Here is a 20546-nt window from a genome sequence, read left to right on the forward strand (position 1 = left end):
AATTTGGAGGTGCCTGCACTAACAGTAAACCCACTAGCTCCAGTCCTTTGCTCATCTAAGTGTGGGCACTAAAATCCTTCAGCTGGCTCCCCAGCTGTTCAGCCTGCGGATGTTAGACCAAGTCTACGCTAATTTCAGCCGACATAACTTCATCCAGGGATCAGACCAGAGAAATTCATCTCCGTTGTTCCCAAACACACTTCGGGGACGTCTCTTCTCTCCTTCATGCTCACAACAGAAAGATAACAGGGTACAACTCAGCTCTACCTCTTCCAGTTTTGTAGGGGGATGTACGCTCCATAAATCAATGGACACAAATTAAGAAAAAGCGCAGAGAGATTTGCCCAGCCACTTCAAATTCGCTTTATTCTTGTTACACAACAGAGCATGTAGGACTGTGGGACATCAAGGCTGTAAAATTAAAAGGAACAGATACACATTGATTAAGCTCCATCTTCAGCTTACAGCCAAGAAAACTATTGTGAAAACGTTAAAAATGAAAGATGTTATGTCCTCATCCATATATCCTCAGACAGTGACAGAGCACTGAACAGCACCGGCATACTGAACAGCCCTGCAACTTATTTCTCTGCAACTCTGGAGAGATCTCATCTCAAACACTGACTTCAGTTCTGGGCCAAAAGGATATAGACAAACTTGATGGAATTCAGACAATAGCTGTAAAGACGATTAAGATATTGATTTGGTGGGAAAACGATTAACAAGTCTGTTCATAGTAGTTTCAAACAATGTCAAGAGGACTCTAAGATAGGAAGGAATGACCATATCTACACGGGTTTGAGGGACATGTACTAACAGCAGAGACAGGGAGGAATTGATTAGGTTATTGACAATAGGCTGAAAAGAAATAAAGACAGGGAAATGATGCTGAGTATCTGAAGAAATTACCTAAAGTGAAATCCAATACAGTGATTCCCAGAGAATCACAGCAACGCTTGTCATATAAAAAAATAAGGTGGGATAAAGTACAATGAAATGCACTGACAGTGAGGATACTGCCAGGAATTAGTTGTCTGAAGATCCTGATGGGAAAAAAAAGAGTTCTCCCTTTCTTCTCAGAGCCTATACATTGCCATGGTTGCTCCACATTAGAGACTATTAGAGTGGAAGGCTTTTCCTCTGGGGAGAAAATAAAAAAAGGGCCACTCCGTCCTACCCCCACGCAGTCAGCTGCCTGCAGTGCTTACTTCAGTTTCTCACTGTGAAGACTGGCTGTCACACACTGGCTTCAGATTTTTCCATCTGTCAGAAACTTAATAAAAATGTAAATTAAAAACATTCACAAATTTCCTACTTAAAAGGTTCATAACTCTCCTATGTTTTATGTCATCCTACCGATCTTTAACTCATCTGCACTCAGTTCTACCAAGCGAAATGGAAAAGAACATATAGTCTGCCATCACAGATAATAATCCAACACATTCGGGTTATGGATACAGTAATATCCAGAAAATATTAGAAAGGGAGGAAGCATACTATTAAAACCCTATAGTATTTCTCTCTCTCAAGTGCCTGCCTGTTTAGAATGCAAAGTAAAAGTCAAAAAGTGACACAAAAGAAAAAAGCACTCCACTGATGTTTCAGAAGTTCATAATTCATTAAAATCGGAATTATATTTTTGCTTGTGGTAGCAACAGTTTGTTAGGTTTATTTTTTACTTGTAGAATTCATGTTAATTACTCAAATAAGATTGTCTTCCTTGAATTGTTTCTTGAAAGCAATGCCATGCAGGTTCAGATAATTTTTTTTAAGATTATAGTTTATGGACTTGCAGCATTGGAATAACTGAAGTTATTCAAAGTTATTGCTTTGCCTCTGTTCTGGCTGGGGAAAATAACAACAGAAAAAAAAAAAAAAAGAAAAAAAACTAGTCCTTTTAGTGGGGAAGGGGAAAGAGTTAATACACTCATACATTTTAAAGGAAGCGCTTTGAATTTTAAAGTTTATTTTGAGCCCAAATATAACCTTTTAAAGTACTTTCCTGAGCATGAGGTTTTTTTAATTGTTTTCTTGGGGGGGAACAGCCTAGGACACAGGCACTGAGGAAAGAAAGCATACTTGGCTCATTTCGAGGAAGTGCTAATCACTGACCCATATTTTGAGTCAGATCCTGGCTCAGGAGGGTGGTTTAGGTTGGTACCACAGGACTCCTCACCCCAAGGGTGAGCCCTAAAGCCTCATGAAAGTGTCGCATCCTCCCTCCCTTCCCAGGTGAGGAACCTCTGAGTTAGAGCTTCAGCTCTGCCCCACCTCATCCCTGGGTGGGCCACCCCGTCTCAGATGAGTGCAGTGGGAGCTCAGGGCATCCAGCCTCCTAGGCCACCGCGGTGGGTATCTACGGAGCCGAGCTCAGCATCCCCCCTGTAACACACAGGATCCAAAGCTGGAGCTCAGGTAGAGAGGAATAAGTAAAATGAGGAAAGAAAAACTTGCTTCCACAACCGACAATAGCCAGTGGGGAAAAGCGAGACTGTGCGCGTGCTTTACGAGCGAGACGGAAGCCATCAGTAAAATGACCTCCCTGCCAAGAGCAAGGAATAGTGGCAAGGAGTGGTGGTACCTGCCTCTGCATCGTCATGCTGCCTGGGGCTGTGCGTGGTCATCTCGTGAGCCGTTCCCCTCTCAGGGCTGCGTCAAAAACCATAATCTCGTCGCTAAATTCTCATCAATGTCTGTTTAAAGCTTTTTCTTGGGACAGAGATTTTTGTGGTAATCGAGAAGAAAAGCAATTCACTTGATTAAAGATTGGTAAATACAAGTGACAGAAATGGTTTCCTACGAACATCATGATGTATTCCCAATCAATAAACCCATGACAGACCTGGAGCTTAAGGGAAGGAAGTTATTAGTTTTAGTAAAGGCTCATATAATTAAATATAAGTCTACAGATTCCCAAGCAGAGAAGCAAGGAGAATGGCCAGGCAAGACTTTTCAGATTGTTCTACTTTTTTCTCTTCCTTTCACTTGATTTGGTGCTTTCATTTAATTGTGCAATTTGAAGATAAAGGCGAAGATCTTAGTCTCACATGTTAGGGCAAACAGCCAGTGACATAACAGAGAACTGTTTATTAAAATGTTAGGCCAGGTTTCACCTTAAAAGTGTCCTTCAGTAGCAGCCAACAGTGGATGTTAAAAATCCTTAATGATTTAGCTGAACTTTTAGTAAGTCATTAATTTCTAAATGTTTCCCATGTGTAACTGGAAAGAGCAACTAAGACTTAGCACCAGGTTTATCCAATCCCCATACTGGGCTGATTTCTGGTAATTGGGACTTTAGCCTTTCACCTCTGGATCAGTGTTTCAAACTCATACCAGGTTGGTATTGAATAAAAGTCATTTCCATCAGCAGGCTGTTCAGAGACCTCTGTGAAATATTGCAAGTTGGTAGTGGACAGGTGTCTATATAATTTAAATACACTTTGCAAGCACAGTTGGCACCCTGGAATTTTCTTATTATGACTCTATAATTTGCTCCCCCCAGCTCATAAATGGGAAGCATTCAGGAGCACTGATATGTCATTTGAAAACAAGGAGGATACAGTGTTCTTCATTAATCCCACAAACAAAGTACCTCTGTTTCTAGAACAGTTTTGAATCCCCAGACAAATGCTTTTGTGCACTGCAAAGATTATTATTCAGTCTAGTAAAACTCATGGACCGTAAGTAAAAGATCAGCTTTAAAAACTGATAAAACCCCAGAACCCTATAGGTGTATGACAAGGTCTCCCAGTTGGTGTTCTGTCCAGCATTCACTGCAAAGATGCTGTGTTTCCACGCTGTCAACAAAGCAGAATAACGCCGCATATCCCGTATATCTGTGAATCTGCATTAATTGAGTTAGCACGCCCAGATATCCACACTGAATCAGAGTACTTTTTGTAGCAAATAATACAATGAGGGTCTCGACAGGAAAAGATATGCCCAATCTCAACTTGAGGCGGTTTTGCTGACTAGGAATCAAGGCAACAGTTTTGTGCATTATCAAGATTTGGAGGATAGGCAGAGGAACAGCACAACATTTTTTGACTTTTGACTAACCAAGCCATAATTCAAGCCTCAAGCCTTTACCCTGTTTCTCTTCTTTAGCCTCTTTAAGCAGAGGTTTTGTCGGAAAACACGACATACTGATCTCCTCGTGTAGTAACGGAGAGCTAAGCAAGGCAGAGCGCTTCAGGCTGAGGCCGTGCGACAGATGCAGCTGCACAGAACTCGGGGTGTTTAGAGGCTGTCGTGGGGATCTTTGTGGATTTACCAGCAACTCACATCTGTGCCAATGAAAGAAATAAGGAGAACGTTATACGGAATCCAACCACCAAGGAAGGATAGCTAAGCACAATACACGTACATGACGTTTCACACCTCTGAAAAGAAACATCATTTGTTCTGACCTCGTTTGAGATGTTAAAAGATTTATAAGAACACCGTTATGCATGGACTAAGGACCCACCTGAAAAAAAGAGCCCCCATCTCAGGGTGGGAACAAAACAGAAGAGATTACTTAGCTCAAGAACTGAGTAACTTTAATTTTGTGAGAAGGTGAAATGAAAGCATACACCCACCCCCACACCCCCACCGCCCCCAAAAAGCAAAGCCAAGGCATTACAATGGTCCTACTGGGGACCTCTCTGGGGTTCTACTTAAAAAGTTCTCTAGAAATTTTCTCCTACTAGGAAGTTTCTCCTTAGATTGTTTTCCTTAGTCACTCATTTCCTCTCCACTTGGCAACTGAAATACAGAGGCAAACACACTGCCAAACAAATCTCAGCATTCACCCCTCGTTCCCCAATTTATATTCATTAAAACGAGTCTGCTTTTTACATACATTTCAGAAGGAATGTTTAAGACGAGGAAGAAAACAGAAATACGTAACCAAAACAAGTATCACACACCCATTTCAACACATTTCCATCACGTTGTCCAGAAGAACATATATAGCCTGCTCAGACTGAAACACAAAACCCAAAAGTTACAAACTGTGAAGATGGCCACTGTTAACAAACTGCAGATGCATGAGACCTATCCAGAAAGACCTCACAAATCAGCAATGAGGGAGAAGAGAGAGCAAATCATGCAGAAACTATTTAATCAATGAGTAAAGACAATTATAACATCTGTTAATCTTTTGTGTAGGTTATAATTAGATGCTGCGGAGGAGTAGCCTTTAAGGGGGGAGGCAGGGAATCCTTTAACATCTGCTAGAAGGGCAAACACTGTGCAATAAATGACTTTAAATGCAATCAGCAAAATGAGAGCTGTGCAGAGTTCACAAAAGGCCTGTATAAAAGATTGAGGATAACAAAATATTTTGCCAAAGGTCAACTCCTGCAGCACAAGAGCCTGAATAATGACAGCTAGTTTAGAGGCCACATCAAAAACAAACGTGATTGTACCTCTGAAAAACAATTCTTTTCTCATTTGTGTCATTATAGCAAAAGCACATGCTGCTGCTGTATATCACGTCAGCTTAATGACTTATTAGAGCTGTATCTATCAACCTTGAACAGTTGCGAATAAACAGGTAGCTACGATGCATTTCAAAGATCAGAATTCAGTCTAATTAGACTGACACGGAACTGTGGTGTGCTGTAAAAGTGATGTGAGTCTTATTTTAAATAATTAATCATTCGGTAGCTTCTAAAAAATCTAATTATTTACTCATTTTGCCCTTGAAAACAACCATATGCTTTAAGCTGCTACTCACTGAAAATGTGAGCCCAAGAGGGAGTTACTTTATCCAGTTTAACATGGCCCTCTACTGGCAAAATAACCCCCAAAATCTTATCGCTATGAACCATTTTGTCAGATCCAGGGAGCTAAGCAGCTGAAAAGATCCTACATTTTACAGCAAAGTTACCCCATATTTTAGAAAACAGCAACGTGGGGCAGAGCTTTTGAAACACGTAGAAATTAAGCCCTTGTTAGTGTCCTCTCGAGTTCCCCACTACTCCTTTTACCCAGCAGATGCAGCTCTGGTCATCACCAGAGCACTGGAGAAAAGAGCCAAGCGATCGTGTCTGGTGGGGTAAGTCATTTTAGAAGCAAATGCAATCCTCTTACTCGTGTGTCAAGTTGTGCTGTATTCCTCAAGGAGCGCTGCTGATTCCAAAGAGGATCAAATCACACATGAGTTCAGTTTGCACGATTAGCTAATACTTAGTACTAGGAAAGTAAGCATGATACAACCCAGCTGCAAAAAGAAGAATAGCATTCAAAATACAAATGGTAACCACCACCAAAAAGCAAATCCACTGCACAAGGAGTCCTGCTTCTTTTTTTTTTTTCCCCCACCATTACTGACAACCCACAGTGGTGATTCAACACAGCTTCAATCAAAGTGAAGCAGACAATGAAATTCGCCTCTGTTGTTGCCTGCAGTAATTAACTCTTCCTGTTTGCATTATGTCTGAGCAACAAAGAAACAAAAGGATACGGTAAACTGTTGAATTTAACAATTTAGATAACAATGAATTATAATAATCAATTAGCACTGTCAAAGACCAGAATTTATGGCATATTTGCTTCTGCACAGACCTATTGTGTGCACGCTATCCAAGGCTAGTTTGGCTCTGGAAAACAAACACTGTCGTCTTGTGGGCAGCTAATCAACCCCATGGTTTACCAGTACCATTTGTTCTGTGTCAATACCAGTAGTCCATTTTTTAGCAACATTATTTTTATCCACCGTTTTATAATCTAAGCTACTATTCAGGGCCTACATCATTCACAGCCCAGTGTCAGTGCCAGCTTCCAGAACCCACTGCTGCAGCACAGACCCCATCCCTGGGATTCACCCCAGCTCTGGATGCCAGTCCAGGGAATCATACAAGATTTCTAAGTATTTTTCAGATAATAACAGTCTAACTTTCCATCCCCAAAACACCGTGACCAATGTATGCAACCATCAGGGAATACTTAATGCACTTCAGGTTTCTGCGTGGTACATGGGAAGTATCATCAGGCAGCACGGAACAGTACAAGTGTTAATGGTTCGTGTTTTAGTTACACTGTACATTTATCCTATTTTAGTAATAAAACTTCAGATGCTAAAGCTTCCAAAGGTGTATTAGCAGTTTTGGTAGGGATTTTTGGGAAGCATAACTCCCGTCCTGCCAGGAGCTGAACACGGCAGAGCACCTCACTGTGCCTGGCCCTGGACGAGCGGCGCTAAGCTCCGCAGCCAGCTGTGCTCCCCTTGGCACCTTTGTTCCGTGGCTTTTATCCCAACCTCAGTCCCACTTGTCGGCTGATGACAGGCTGGAGTCTGCACTCATCCTGCTTCTTTTCAGACGGCCAGAAAGCCCGAAGAATTGCCATTCTGCTGGCAATTGTCCCCTTTAAAGCCATCCCACAATGTTATCAGATAATATGCGGTGTCCTTGGGCTTATTTCTCAGACCTGTAGCCTCTACCCAGGGAAAATCCAACCAGGGGATCGCTCGACTGAAAACCGAGCTTGCTCTGTAGCCTAATTTGCTACATCGAAATATAGGAAAGAAAATGTAAATGTGAGAAGGGAAATGTAAGAAAGAAAAATGAAAATCAAATGGCCTCAAGCTCATCAGGTTTCGAGAGTCTGCTCCTGCTCTTAAAGCAATTATCTGAAAATTTGCTCTTGACTGAAGTGGAAGGGGAATTGTACCTCACCACAGTGCATTTAATGGGGCAAGATTTCTACTTGTTTAAATCTAAGCCTCAAAACACTTGTATGCAACTCACGCTATGCACCAGAATGAGAGCAGAAAAGTCCATGAAGTTTTCTTAAAACAGGAGTGAGATCCACATTTGTAAGACCAAGACTTGCACATAAAATTAATTTAAGTGGGAAAACTAAGTGGGCCCTGATTTTTTTTTTTTTTAATCTCAGTTTTTGTTATGAAGGTCTTGTAGGCATTTGCCACCATGATGCCTGAACTTTGCAAATGTAAATACACTTATCAGCTCACAGCAGTAGATCATCATTACTGACCACAGGCTGACAGAGGGAAGGAAAGGCTGGCCACAGGAGTCAGCGTGGTAGGGCTCAAACCACCTCGCCTTCAGCCTGTTCCCTCTCCCCAGCGAAAGGCTCTATCATGATGCCCTGTTCTTCACTTCTAAATTCAGTGGCAGGTTCTACAAAAAGTTCTTTTAAAGGAAAAACTCTTTTAAGGAACATATAAACTTTTTTATTTATACTATTTCTGAAGGAAGAGGATGAATACACAGAATAAAACTCTATGCCCTCACTGAAGCCCCTATTTAAAGCCCCCCAAACCTTTGCCATTCTCATGGCATGGCATCAATGCAGAGCTAAATTTAGGGCTCTTTTTTTTTTTTTTTTTTTTTTTTCCCTTCCAAGAGAATATGCTTCAATTCCAAAGACAGAACAACGGGTCCTAAGTTGCACATCTTGACATGCCAAGCCACATTAAAACATCAAAAGAAAAGACAGACAGGTTTTGATCTGCTATAGAAACAAGGTCACTTGAGAGAGGCATCTGCAGTTGCAGCCACCCAAGCCTTAGAGTGAAGCCCCAGTAATCTGTTGCTGTGTGTGACTGAGAGGCCTGATAAACAGTCAGTGGCAGGAGAGGCAAAAAAAAATAAAATAAAAAAAGTCAGTGCTGATAATTAAGGAGGAATCCTCCTGTTTGATTGATTTGTGCTGGCTTAGCCTCATATACTTGCCCATCAGAGTCATAGATTTCTGATTTCATTCTTTAGAAATGTGCTTTGTCTCCTCAAAGATCATTAAACAGAGGTAAACAGTAATAAAAGAGATCCTCATACACGGTCCTGTGATCAGGTTACTTTCTGGAAGAGCCACTGCAATTGAAATTGCAGTAATTTAGAACGGGCTCCTGTGAAGGGCTGAAATGCGAAGCAGGAGAGCTGTGGTTTGTTACCAGCTTTTGAAGAAGGTAAACTAAGTTTTAATAAATCACTGCTCTGGGTCAGTTTCCCCCTCCGTAAAATGGGAATAACAAGATGACAATCTCACCTGGTTGTCACAAAAATGAGTTAATTGGTGGCTATAAACATAGCTCTGTCCTCAAACAGCAGGCAGTGCAGAAAAAGTTTATTTCACAGCAGTTACCAAAGTAGTAGTGTTTCTGTCCTGATGTGTCAGGATTTGTTGGATTTCTAACATAAATACTCAAAACAAAATAAAAATGACTGTTTCTCATATAATTGACAATTCATTTAATCCAAAAGGCGTCAGATTTCAAAGCAGTGTATGACTCTTTCTTTTAAACTTAACTACCTCCAGAACTTGAACAAGGGAAAAGAGTAGAAATAGCCAAGTTTTACTTTAAATCTCTGCCTGCATAAGCAGCAAAACAGTTTTAAAAGAAAATGTATTAAAAACTATAAGGAAATGATATTAAAAATCCACACTAATTTTGAGTATTCAAATAAATGCCATGAACTGATAAAAGAACAATGTTTAAAAGACAGCCTGCTTTTTTGTTTGATTAATGACAATATGATATTTTAAGAACCTTAGAGTTTCACCAATTATATTAAGAGAGTCACTTCAGTGCAGTCTCATGCAAACAAAAGCTAGATTCAAGTTTTCATTTGTCCTTTATCCTATTACAGATACATGGCTGCAACTACTAACTACATACTTGCTGCTCTTTTAATTAAAGTTAAACTACAAACAGCAATGCTGACAAATTCCTAGAGAAAAATAAGCTTTACAGAGATGATAAAAACACTAAAACAGCAAAAGTCTTACTTGCAGCAGTTCAGTCAAAACATGCCAGCCCTGGAGAACTCAGAACCGTAAGAAGTCTTTGCAGTCCAGAAATTCTCTCGAGTTTATCCAGTGTTTATTTACCAAGCTTTAAAAGTCTGTGGTTAGAAGAACAGAGTTAGCTTTCTGCACCATCCACAGCACTACAGAAGTCCTCCAGTAACAGCAGACATGAAGTTTGCTGATAGTTGGGTTTTCTGCTGCTATGTAGTTGCTCAGTACTTGTAAATACAAGCTCTGTGGACAAAGTCCCAAATGACATCACAGGCAGCTGCTTATTGTTGAGTCTTTATTAACTGACTGTCAAAAAAAGAAAAGAGAAGAGGAAAGAAAAGCACAAACTATCTTCCCTGCAGCACAATTTGCATCTTAGTAGGAGTTGCAGTGCTACACACATAAATACTTCTGTTTACCCAACTGATGTTTTCTTAGAATGAATAAACAGTGTTTGCAGGGAAAGCACAAAATTAAGAACAACCTAACCAGAGCTGCAAAATGCAAAGAGTGCAGGGAGAAAAAGAAAAATTAAAAGTGTCAGCAGTGCCTTTTTCAGAATTTACCCCTGCATTCTCCTAACTCTTTTATTTTAAAGATATGCAACTAGGGGTGCAAATCTGCATGGATTTAAAAGTACAGAGCAAAGAGTTTTAGTAAATTGAAATGAGTATTTCAACTAATTCCTAATTTTAAAAGTTACACAATTACAGACTTCTATCTTTACAAGATTTAAGCCAGTTCAATGTCAGTTACAGTGTGTTCTGAAGAAACTCTCCTCACTTTCCAAGGGTGAAAATATAAGAAAGCAAGAGACAGCCTCAAACGTTGTTTTTCACTCGGTGATGAGGGTGTAAATACTGACCTTTCCTCCCCTGAGTTGGAGGTCCGGGACTAGGAGGTGTTTTGGAGCTGAAACGCCCACTCAGCACCTGGGGGGCAGGGGGTACTCACCTGAGCACTGGCACAGGCACTCATCTCAATCTATCCCCTGTCATTGAGAGCTCCTGCTGAAAGAAAGGGGCTGGGAGCCTGTGCCTTGGTTTCTCAGAAGTCTGTGCTTTCAAGTCAGAACTTCAAACGCTGGAAGGGCACCACCAAGAGCTGTGACAGACAGAGCTCTCTCTTATCTGCACGCTCTTCCACACAAAGAGCTTCAATATTGGGAAACGCCTCGCCACTCGCATCCAAACACCCTTGATTGCACGTTCCACACACAACAAAACAGAAACCTGAGCTCAGAGATGAGCTGAAGCCAAGTTTTTACGATGTTCTCAACTACTACACATAAGAGTAGTAACCTGCATTTCTGCCTGGATTTACAGCAAGCAAATCAACCTGAGGCCAGATCCTTAGCTGATGTATGAACCGTAGCCATATCATGCTAGTCGCAATGACACAGCTGAACGACAGCGGTTAGCACCGGCTGAAGATCTTACTCTTGCCTGCAAGAGCATCATTAAAAAAAATTTTGCGGCCTTGATGACAAACTGCCTCATTTCCCCGGTGCTTGCCCTGAGTGGCAGCGACGCCCTCCTGCCACAGAGCCACGGAGCTCGCTGGAGCCACTCGCACCAGCACGCGCTGCCTCTACACCTAAGCTTGTGCCTTGAAGGAGCTGTGCTGTAATTCCCCTACCTTCGCTCCCATGGCTCATCAGCCCAAGTACACCAGGAACAACAGCAGGCTGTGCCACCAGGAGCTGCATTCACCGCCCTGCCACATGGGGCTGTGCTCCATCTTCCGTCACAGTCAGCAAGGGTTTGTGTCTTCTCCTTAAAACCTGGTCCAGGAAACCTTCCAAATACTTTGAAGATGACATGGGCCATGGGAGTAGTGAGTACTAACACGTAACATGCAATAACGTGCGCTTCAACACATGCAGCTTTAGGCCCAGCTGTGCAAGTGCTGTGCTGCAGCTACTCCTTTTAAAAAGAGAAAAAAAAACACAAAAGAGACTGCATGCTCACACGTACGGCTCCCCAAGACATCAGCGGGAACAGGCCCATCCTTAAGATCAGTAGAAGGGGCATGTTCTGTTTAAATTCAATGCCAGCCTGCAGTGCAGCATCTCGAGCCAAGGATAAGATTTGTTTTTTCACCTGCCATTACAAGTACTGATGAACGTTAAATAACACAAAACACAGATTACACTCAGCTCTCTTGACAACAAAACTGGTTTGTAGCATGATGCTCATGCAGGCACACACTTGTAGAAGAAAGCAAGATTCATAAAACAAGAAAAACCCTGATTTGATAGAAAAAGCCAGATACTTCATGAAATGAAAAAGGACAACCCTCAAGAGAAAATGCAGCCTGTTACCAGGAAGTATTTGTAGTATTTAGCAAATTTATCGTTTACTCAACTTCCTAAAGAACTGTGATGTGTTTCCAGGCTAACTACGCCCAGCCGCAGAGGATCAGGAGAGCAGACACCAGGCAGACCTCTCTGGTCAGGCAGCTCTGCAGGGCAGTGGCATCAATTCCCCGAAACCAGTTTTTTGGAGACTTCCACCAAAATAAGTTCTCTCTTAATCCTTTTCAGAACTGGTGGATCTTGCAAAAATAAACGTGCGAAGAAACCAGTATTGAGGCTTGTAGGGTTAAGCAGTAGGTTATTCTTCCCAAGATGAGAATTCCCATGCGGGGGGACAAACAGATTCTGCATTCTTCACATTACAGCCCTTATTACGGGAGTGGCCATTAGCTCACCCTCCAAGTGCATTTATCCATCTAACTTCTATTCTAGGTCATCGTAAGATACAGTTACTGGCTGCGCAGATACAGCTTATTTTTGGCAGGAATGCCATGGCTTTTGTTAGAACAAAACTCACAACACAAGCCTGTCCTTGACGAGCTACAGGTTGACTGCAAAGATAAATGAGTGGAAGTCCTGAGCTACAGCAGTCGCTCCCGGGCTGAACATCTGAGGACTGCATCAAGGGACTAACTCCGCTTCACGCTGCCACATTTTCAATGGGCAGACAGCTCAGATGAGACATAATGAAGTGACCTAAGTACACGCAGACATTAGTAAAGCTTGTCAATTCACCTACCCCAGCGTAGGCAGGATCTGTTAAAAACCCAGTGTCTCATGCTAATACAAATCCATACTATCTCCAATACCGCTGTTTGCTTCTCACCAGCACGAGATCAGAAAACAGCTGGGATCCCGGATGCTTGCAGTCCCTTCTCCACAACAGAGCCATAAAGCCGTGGTGTCAGCTGCTCGGCTCCCATCAGTTGAACAGGAGGTGGGAAGAGCTGAGAGGATTTCCAGCCAGGGCCACCTAACAGCGCAGGGAGTTCTGCGTGCTTCAGGACAGCTTCACGCAGTGAGCCCGCGGGCCGTGCTAAAGCCTTTTTGTACCCGATGCCTGGGGCAAGGGCAGGCAGGCTGGCAGACTGAAGAACAGCATAACCTAGAAGGACTAAACTGCAGGACACTCCCATCCCAACAAATTGCAATACAATACGATACAAGGTTATGTAGCATAATGTAATACAATAGCTCATATTATATAGAATACAATAATCCCAATATGTTATATTATTATTCCACAATAAATACTCAGATCACTGGAGGGCAAATTTGAAAAATAGTAAAATAAATCACAGGCTGCAGAAGTTGCCCTCCTTGGAGTTGCATACGGTTGGAAATCTTGGGCTGATCCTTAAAATATCATAGAAATTTCCCCAGAATGGCACCAGGGAACTGGAAGCAAAATGTTCTTTGAAAATTAAAATTATTCTCTCTTACCATCACAATTAAGTATCAGTTTCATAAAACAAATACCTAAAAGCATGTGGGATCATCACATGTTAGCACAGTAAACACTTTTCTAAGCCTGGGGTAGCTGGCAGGGAGGATAAACAACAGAACCAAGTAAAAATATGTGGAGAGAATAAAAGGAAATGTGTGGAGGCGGTGTATGAATCTCCTCAAATACTCACTGTCAGAAAAGGGTCTTCAGCTGAAGCAGTTTGATCAGGCTGGTAAGCTTTTGATCACAGAAACAGTTTGGGTTTTAACCTTACTAGGTGATTTTTCAAAGCTTTTTACCTCCCCTGCATGTCAAGAATAGGGGAAAGGTCCCTAGCAAAGGAAGGTTTTATTGCTGGAACAAACAATAGATCTCTCCTTTGTCACATTTACGAATTTAAGCTTCAGAGAAAGCAGCAAGTAAGATGTAAGAACAGTAAGTGTGCCCAGTTGGCCATTCTGCCCCATCTGGGGTCACGGGACGTTATCCATCTGGTTTGTCCTTCCCAGCCCTGCTCTGCGCATGTACTGCCGCACGCTCCCCACCACCTCGCAGACAGCTCTGTGTAATGGGCTGCGTGCTCCCCTGTACCTCGCACTCCGGCACCTAAAAAGACAATATTCCACCTCCTGGAAGAGGACAGTTACACAGAAACATTTCCTCTACCTCACATCCTACGCTACGGGAATCCCGTCCTTAAGTGCCAGGATAAACTTGACTCCATATACTGACAGATAAGAAAAAGAATGGCTAAAATGAAATGTTTTATCTAACCTTTCTAGATGAACTGAGAACTAAAATGAGCACCTACCATTTTTCCAGCTGTAACAGTGATTTGAAATCAATTCCTAAGTCTTTTTCGGTTCCATAGTTTATGCTTCAATAGAATTCCAAAAAAGCATTCACAGGTGAAAATTGATGTGATGCCTTCAAAGGACATTGACTTTCACTATAAATTGCCTCATTGTAAAATACATTTTTAAGCAAATCATACCAAACCTATTTTGAGTGTTGCCACTTGAGCCAGGAAAGGGGAGGCAGAAGCTGGATTTTTAACTTGCAAAGGAACTCAGAAACATTTTAAATGTGATTACTAAATACAAGTACCTTTGACTGGCTTTCATTAATTTCCTGATTTAAGCCATTATTCTTTCTTTGCCTTTCCTGTTGTTTCTGGAGTTGTGAGATTGATTCAGCCACCAGTGACCTTAGCCAGAGTTAATTGAAATCAATGGCATTAGTGCATTCTGGAGCAGGCCCAAAATCAACCTGCGTTCAAGGGCTTTTGTATATCCTTAATCACACGGGTAAGTCTCTGAAAATTTAGATTCCAATGGGTCCAATCATTAAATCAGTTATGCAATGTTTGATTTCACATATGGACAGTGGTCCCTCTCTGGTTATCAAAAGCGGTATCTACTAAGAGGAGAAGGTTATTTCCATAATTTCTTTCCGATGAAAATACCTATTTCTGCAGGTGTTGGCGTTCCAGCAAGGCTGGCAGCTAATGGGAAAGCTGACTAAATTTTTGCACTCTCCTCCTGCCTTTTCGGACGTGTCCCTGTGTGTCAGGAAGCAGAGGTATCAGCTTGTGAAACACACATTCCTCTGATGCGAGCATCTGGCCTCTTGGCAGCCAAGTCGTGACAGGTTCTGCAGCAGCTGTGATGGCTCCATGCTCTTTCAGATGGTTAAACAGCCTTGTTTTCTAGCCTAGCTGTTTGTTTTCTGCTGCACTCCTGGATGAAAGCCCATTTGCCCTTTTAATCAATGAACTGGTCGTTGGATTGGAGCAATCAGTTACATTTTTGTACATGTCAGAGCAGAGATTCTTGCCCGGGGAATGCCAGCTACACAGCCCTGAGCTCTCGACTCGATGGTTGCACTCCTCCGGCTGCACCCTGACACCTTCACCCACCAAAGGAAGGGCTGGTCATCTTCCCAAAGTGAGGGCGAGTGCTAGCATATCACCCTCCAGCCCTCAGTCACAGAATTGCCTCGCTCCTGTTCTATTACAGGACCTGGTAATCAGACCGAGCAGAGGAAATAAGGAATACAATTTATATATTTCAGATGGCTTTATAAACCGTCCTCCCATGTGCACGCACCAGATGGAGATAAGGATCTGGCTGGAAGCTGTACCCTTACGCTGTGCGGCACAGAGGTAGCAGCACATCAACGTACTAAGGGGAAAACTTCCTCAGAGAAGATTACACAAATCAGAACTAAATTTTATGTAAATTGCTTTTAAACACGTAATGCAAATCCATAATACAGCAAACAGCTCCAAACAGTTCCCTTGAACGAACAAGCACTCGCACTCCTAACAGCTGGGATGGTGTTAGGGATAACACAGCATCTTTTGAAAGCTCTCACAGAGACCAGACCTCCTGAACGCTGGGAGCTGGCAGCCAGCTCCCGGCCATTTGTAAGCCTCTTTCTGCCCTCTCACTCCCAGTGATAACCCATGTCTCTCCGTAACAGATGCCCGCCCTCTTTTCCCCTTGTGCATTACTGCTTGTGGAGGAAAACTAAGTAATGAACTGACTGGGGCAGCCTACTTTCTCCCTTGCCAGGCTTTTACTCCAAGTTCTTCTTGTACTCGCTACGGGAAGCTCTTTTTGTGGGGTGCCACTGCTCCTACTTCTGCCTTTCTGTCATGAAGAGGCCGATTCCTGCTCCTGCCCCAGCAGGGTGAGCTTGAGGCGGGAACGCAGCTGCCCACTATCTACCCGCATGTGTTTCATCGATCCCTTGATGAGGACTTAGTAACCATCTGATGGGCCCTATCACCCACTCTATTTGCCAAAGGGCACACACAAAGTTAATCAGTACCCACGAGCAGCTGTGGTCACTGGCCAAAGCGCTGCCGTGAGAGCAAGGCAGCGGCGTCCCCACAGGGCCCAGCCACACCAGGGCCTGTGAGGCCCAACACGGTGACCAAAACGGGGCCCTCAGCTCCGTTCTCTCCCAAAGGCTGCAAGAAAACAGCAATCCTGGGACTGTTTGAGAAACATTTATATCATTTAAAGCTCTCTTTGGGCCTTTCAAATTCTGTCTTCAGAGCAGGACGGGGAGGAGCCACTACCAGCATATGACTTGTCAAATCAGAGCCACAACAACACGCCTTGTTTTAATACCACATAATTCCATACTGTGACACACCGCTGGGCTGATAAAAGCATCCCGTTTTCCTGACTGACTATTATAAACAACAGTCTACCCGAAACACCCTGCAAGTACGCTGCTCCCACAGCACCCCTGGGACCCACAGAAAGTTGATCCAACGGCACAGGTAAAACCCCAGGGGGTACGCTGCCTGCTTAAAGCCAAAATGGAGCCACCAACACATTAAAGTCTGGGAGTTGCTGCTCTCTGTACTGCCAACAGGCCCCTGAACAACAACATTAATTCTTACCAAAAAGGGCCTCAATTCAAGGCCTCTGGCCTCCCTCCGCTGCCCTCTTGAAAAATCCTGGGTTGTTGTAGAAGATGGCGATAAATTGCACACCCACTTTCAACACACAGGATTTCAACAATATGCTATGATTACCTTAAATCTGTGAAATATAACAATTCGTAACAGCCAGCTAAACAGTTTTCAGGGAAGGGGACCAAGTGTGGCTTTGCAAAAGGGATGATGAAACAGCCAGAGATTATTTTTGTGACAAGAAAAGTTTCTCAGTCTTCCTGCAAAATAAAGCCCTCCGTTCTGTTTGTCTGGCTCGAAAGGGGCAGGTATATCAAATGAAGGCTGTTCTGGTTTATCACGCTGCCTTCTCTACTACAGTACTGAAGATTTTATGGCATGCTATAAAGAGAGGAAAAACTCATCTTGTAATCATATAAACACAGTGAACAACACAGAATAAGTATCAATTACTTTTCAAGTTTCAGTGATAGCCTCAGCCCCTGAGGATAATTTCAAATGGTATGATAAAGACTTCAGTTAAATTAAAAGCATCAAAAGCAAGCTAGCGTTCAAAAACAAACAATTCACTCTCAGCTACCTAAGTTACAATAAATTTCCTGAACTGGCAGATTTCCCTCCTAGCTGTTCAGCTGTTCCTTCCCCACAGGTAAAACAAGTCAATCTGCTTGAGAAGACAATTTGCCACCCAGCTTACTTAACGCCACACATTAAAATAAAATGAATAATTTTGATGTCAAAGCGCTGTTTTAATGTGAACCCACGGTTAGAAGAAACAACCACAACAGAGAAATGCAATCAGCTGCTGCTGACTTCCATACAGATTGGATCTAAATGAAATAACTGTCCAGCTTTTGGTCTCATATTTTACACCGAACTTTCCTCAATTCCTGCAGCAGGTTGCTGCAGATATGTTATTCTCTGTTTGCTTTAATCTCACAATCCACATTTTTCTCAGTGACATTAGTATAAACACAAACGTGACTAACAGAGAGCAGTAGATCTGTGATAAATTTTTATTCATCTGGAACCAAACCAATGATCAAGTCGTGTAACATGCTAGCGACTCATCATAGCTACTGACTTTGTCCCAGTGTATGTGACGGGAAAGTGCACAGTAGTGCAGAAGTGCAGAAAAGCAGTACTAGGTGATATTCACACAGTGCAACGCAGCGACCTGCAGAGGGGCTTGAAGTGTCTTTCAACAAGCTACCTGGGTTATGGGAAGCAGCCCCGTAACATCAGCTCCCTGCACTGAGCAGAAGGAAGGGAGCACTTCTCAGCATCGCTGCGGTCGCGGTCCTCCACACACACAGCCTACCCGTGGATACATGATTAATGAAATGGGCTATCACCAGCCAGAAGCACTTGCTTAGTGTATTTGGTACATCCTAAAAATAGAAACCCTTTACAGTTTTAACTCGGAGATTCTAGCTCTAATTTGGGTTCTAGGCTGCATTACCAAACTACTTGGATCAAGTCTTGTGTACTGTCTGAGAGGTCGGTCATCACAGACACATGGGACAGCTTCTCAGGCATCTCCCCTTCCTTCTTGCTGCTTCCTTACCCCTCGAACAGGATGGATACAGCAGCCCCCAGAACGCAGAAGCGTGTCTCACTCTGCACAAGTTAGCATTACTGGTTGGTATTGCTCATACCATACCACAGGTTTATGGACAATGTCTAAGAATTTTAACTAAGGCCCCAAACATTTCATTCACTGCCGATAATATTGACAATTTCCTTTCAGAGCTCTTCCAAACATCCCAGAAGCTTGGACGTGAATAATTTCTCCAGTGCTCTAAGTTTGGCACATGTCTTTAAACAGATGGAAATTACTGTTATGCAGCCTTAGGACATATCAAGATCTCTTTTTGTTTCCGTAATGAGGCCCAATTAATACCTACGACTTTCTGCCACTCAAATGATTTCAAAATATCAGGATTTCAGCCAGAACAGCCATGCTGATGTGCGCTTTCATGATTTAATCTAACTGTAATTATCTAAACCAATATCAACGTCAGTAATGATAGTCATTCTTATTCTACAGGAAACTTAGGTATTCTGCTATATTCAAAATATACCTCCTATAAAAGACTTCCCCTTCGCATTGCAGAGACAACATTACACCTTAGTGAGGCTTCAAATTAGAGTAATATTATTGAGCTAGATAATCTTTGGGGAAGCCTCCATGGAAGTTTTGCTGCAAAATAGGATGGGACAGAGCAGTTGTCACTGTGTGCAATCTTACCACATGGCAGGCATTAGAAACATCTGCACAGAGAATCAGTGTGGAATAGCTGTTTTGTAGTGTGATTCACTGCTAATGTTGCAGTAACTTTTCTGTGTAGACAAAGCCCTAAAACTAGGTTTCTATTTTTAAGACTTATAAATTTCAAAAGCTTTTACAGAAAATGATAGCCATGAAAATGCAGTATTTATAAAACATTGCAAATGAATAACTTAATTATAGCTTATTTACCCGTCAGGACCAGGGTTACCACTCCCCCCTTAAAAAGTCAGTTTATGAATGCTTGAAATGCTCATGGCAATTCTGGAACTTTGTCCTGTTCTTGAAAAGTTTGCTGTGATTACTTACTATTTTAAAACCAGGCAACTCTAGGCAAATAATAAGATGACACTTCTTCCTAATTAACCATACAGTTGATGTGTTTTTCTCCACCTGCAGCACACTAGAAACCCTTTGAATTAATTTTCAGCAGCTTTGCTTGATCCACTAGGACTGTTCACTCACTGTGGTTTCCAGCTGCTACCTAACATACCTGAAAATTTCCACCAACCTCAGAATCCTGGCTGTCATATTCAAAACAGATTGAGAAATATTTTATTAGTATACCCAGATACATTACAAAACAGAAATGCTTTTCAACCAGGACAAGGCTGAACCAACGTTATTAAAATATAGGTAAACTGAACATAAGCAAACTTCTTTCTTCTCTCCTTCTTTCCTTAGAAAGATTCAATGACAAGACAGTTGACAAGATAAACAATAAATGCCACTGTGTCTTCATGGGCACTATGTACATACAGAGCAGAAATGGTAAATATCACGGCAGGAGTTGGTTTAATATTATATGCTATGATTTTTAAAAATATATTTAATTACTACTGTCAGAAGCTGTGCTAAAAATAGGTTATTGAGCTGCATTTTTTCTAAATGACAGATAACTGTAGGAATGCAGCATTCACAAGGAACTGTTTGTACTAGGCACTGTATTTCTCCTCCACCCAACAGCACTTCCAGCAGAAGATCATATGAATTCTGCAAATATATCAAGGAGAGAATAGACACCAAAGGCTGTAAAAACCAGAAGATCATAGACATGCAAGTATATGCAGGTGTTATAAGCAAACTACATTTTTGTCCTGCCAAAAAGGCCTCTCTAATCTCAAGTCAGTGAGAATGTCCTCATTGCTCCAATATTTTCCCCCTAGCCACAACAATTATTTAAAATACATGTATGCAGCCATTTGATTTTTTCACCTAGAACGATAACCTCATGTACACATTGAAAATCAGCCTACATATTCGGGCTATCTGTACAGTTATTAAAATACTACCATCAGTCTTCAAGAAG

The 20546-nt window shown here is 42.2% G+C and overlaps 1 protein-coding gene across 13 annotated transcripts in view; it reads right to left on the reverse strand.

The window, feature by feature from the left end:
- NCKAP5 (NCK associated protein 5) overlaps positions 1-20546 on the reverse strand; it is a 438779-nt gene that overhangs the window by 358529 nt on the left and 59704 nt on the right. Inside the window, exons 1-2 of one of the 13 annotated variants that reach the window (XM_066999994.1) lie at positions 10708-11052; positions 9742-9857 (exon numbers count right to left, since the gene is read on the reverse strand). The exons of 3 other annotated variants lie outside the window; for them this stretch is intronic. The gene's annotated coding sequence lies outside the window, so the exon portion shown is untranslated. Of the gene's footprint in view, positions 1-9741; positions 10103-10707; positions 11053-20546 lie in introns of those variants that run through there. 9 more of the 13 variants (XR_007169250.2, XM_048079594.2, XM_013186420.3 and 6 more) reach the window with 9 other exon arrangements.

The sequence above is a fragment of the Anser cygnoides genome, chromosome 6 (genome assembly GCF_040182565.1).
Source record: "Anser cygnoides isolate HZ-2024a breed goose chromosome 6, Taihu_goose_T2T_genome, whole genome shotgun sequence".
NCBI lineage: Eukaryota > Metazoa > Chordata > Aves > Anseriformes > Anatidae > Anser > Anser cygnoides.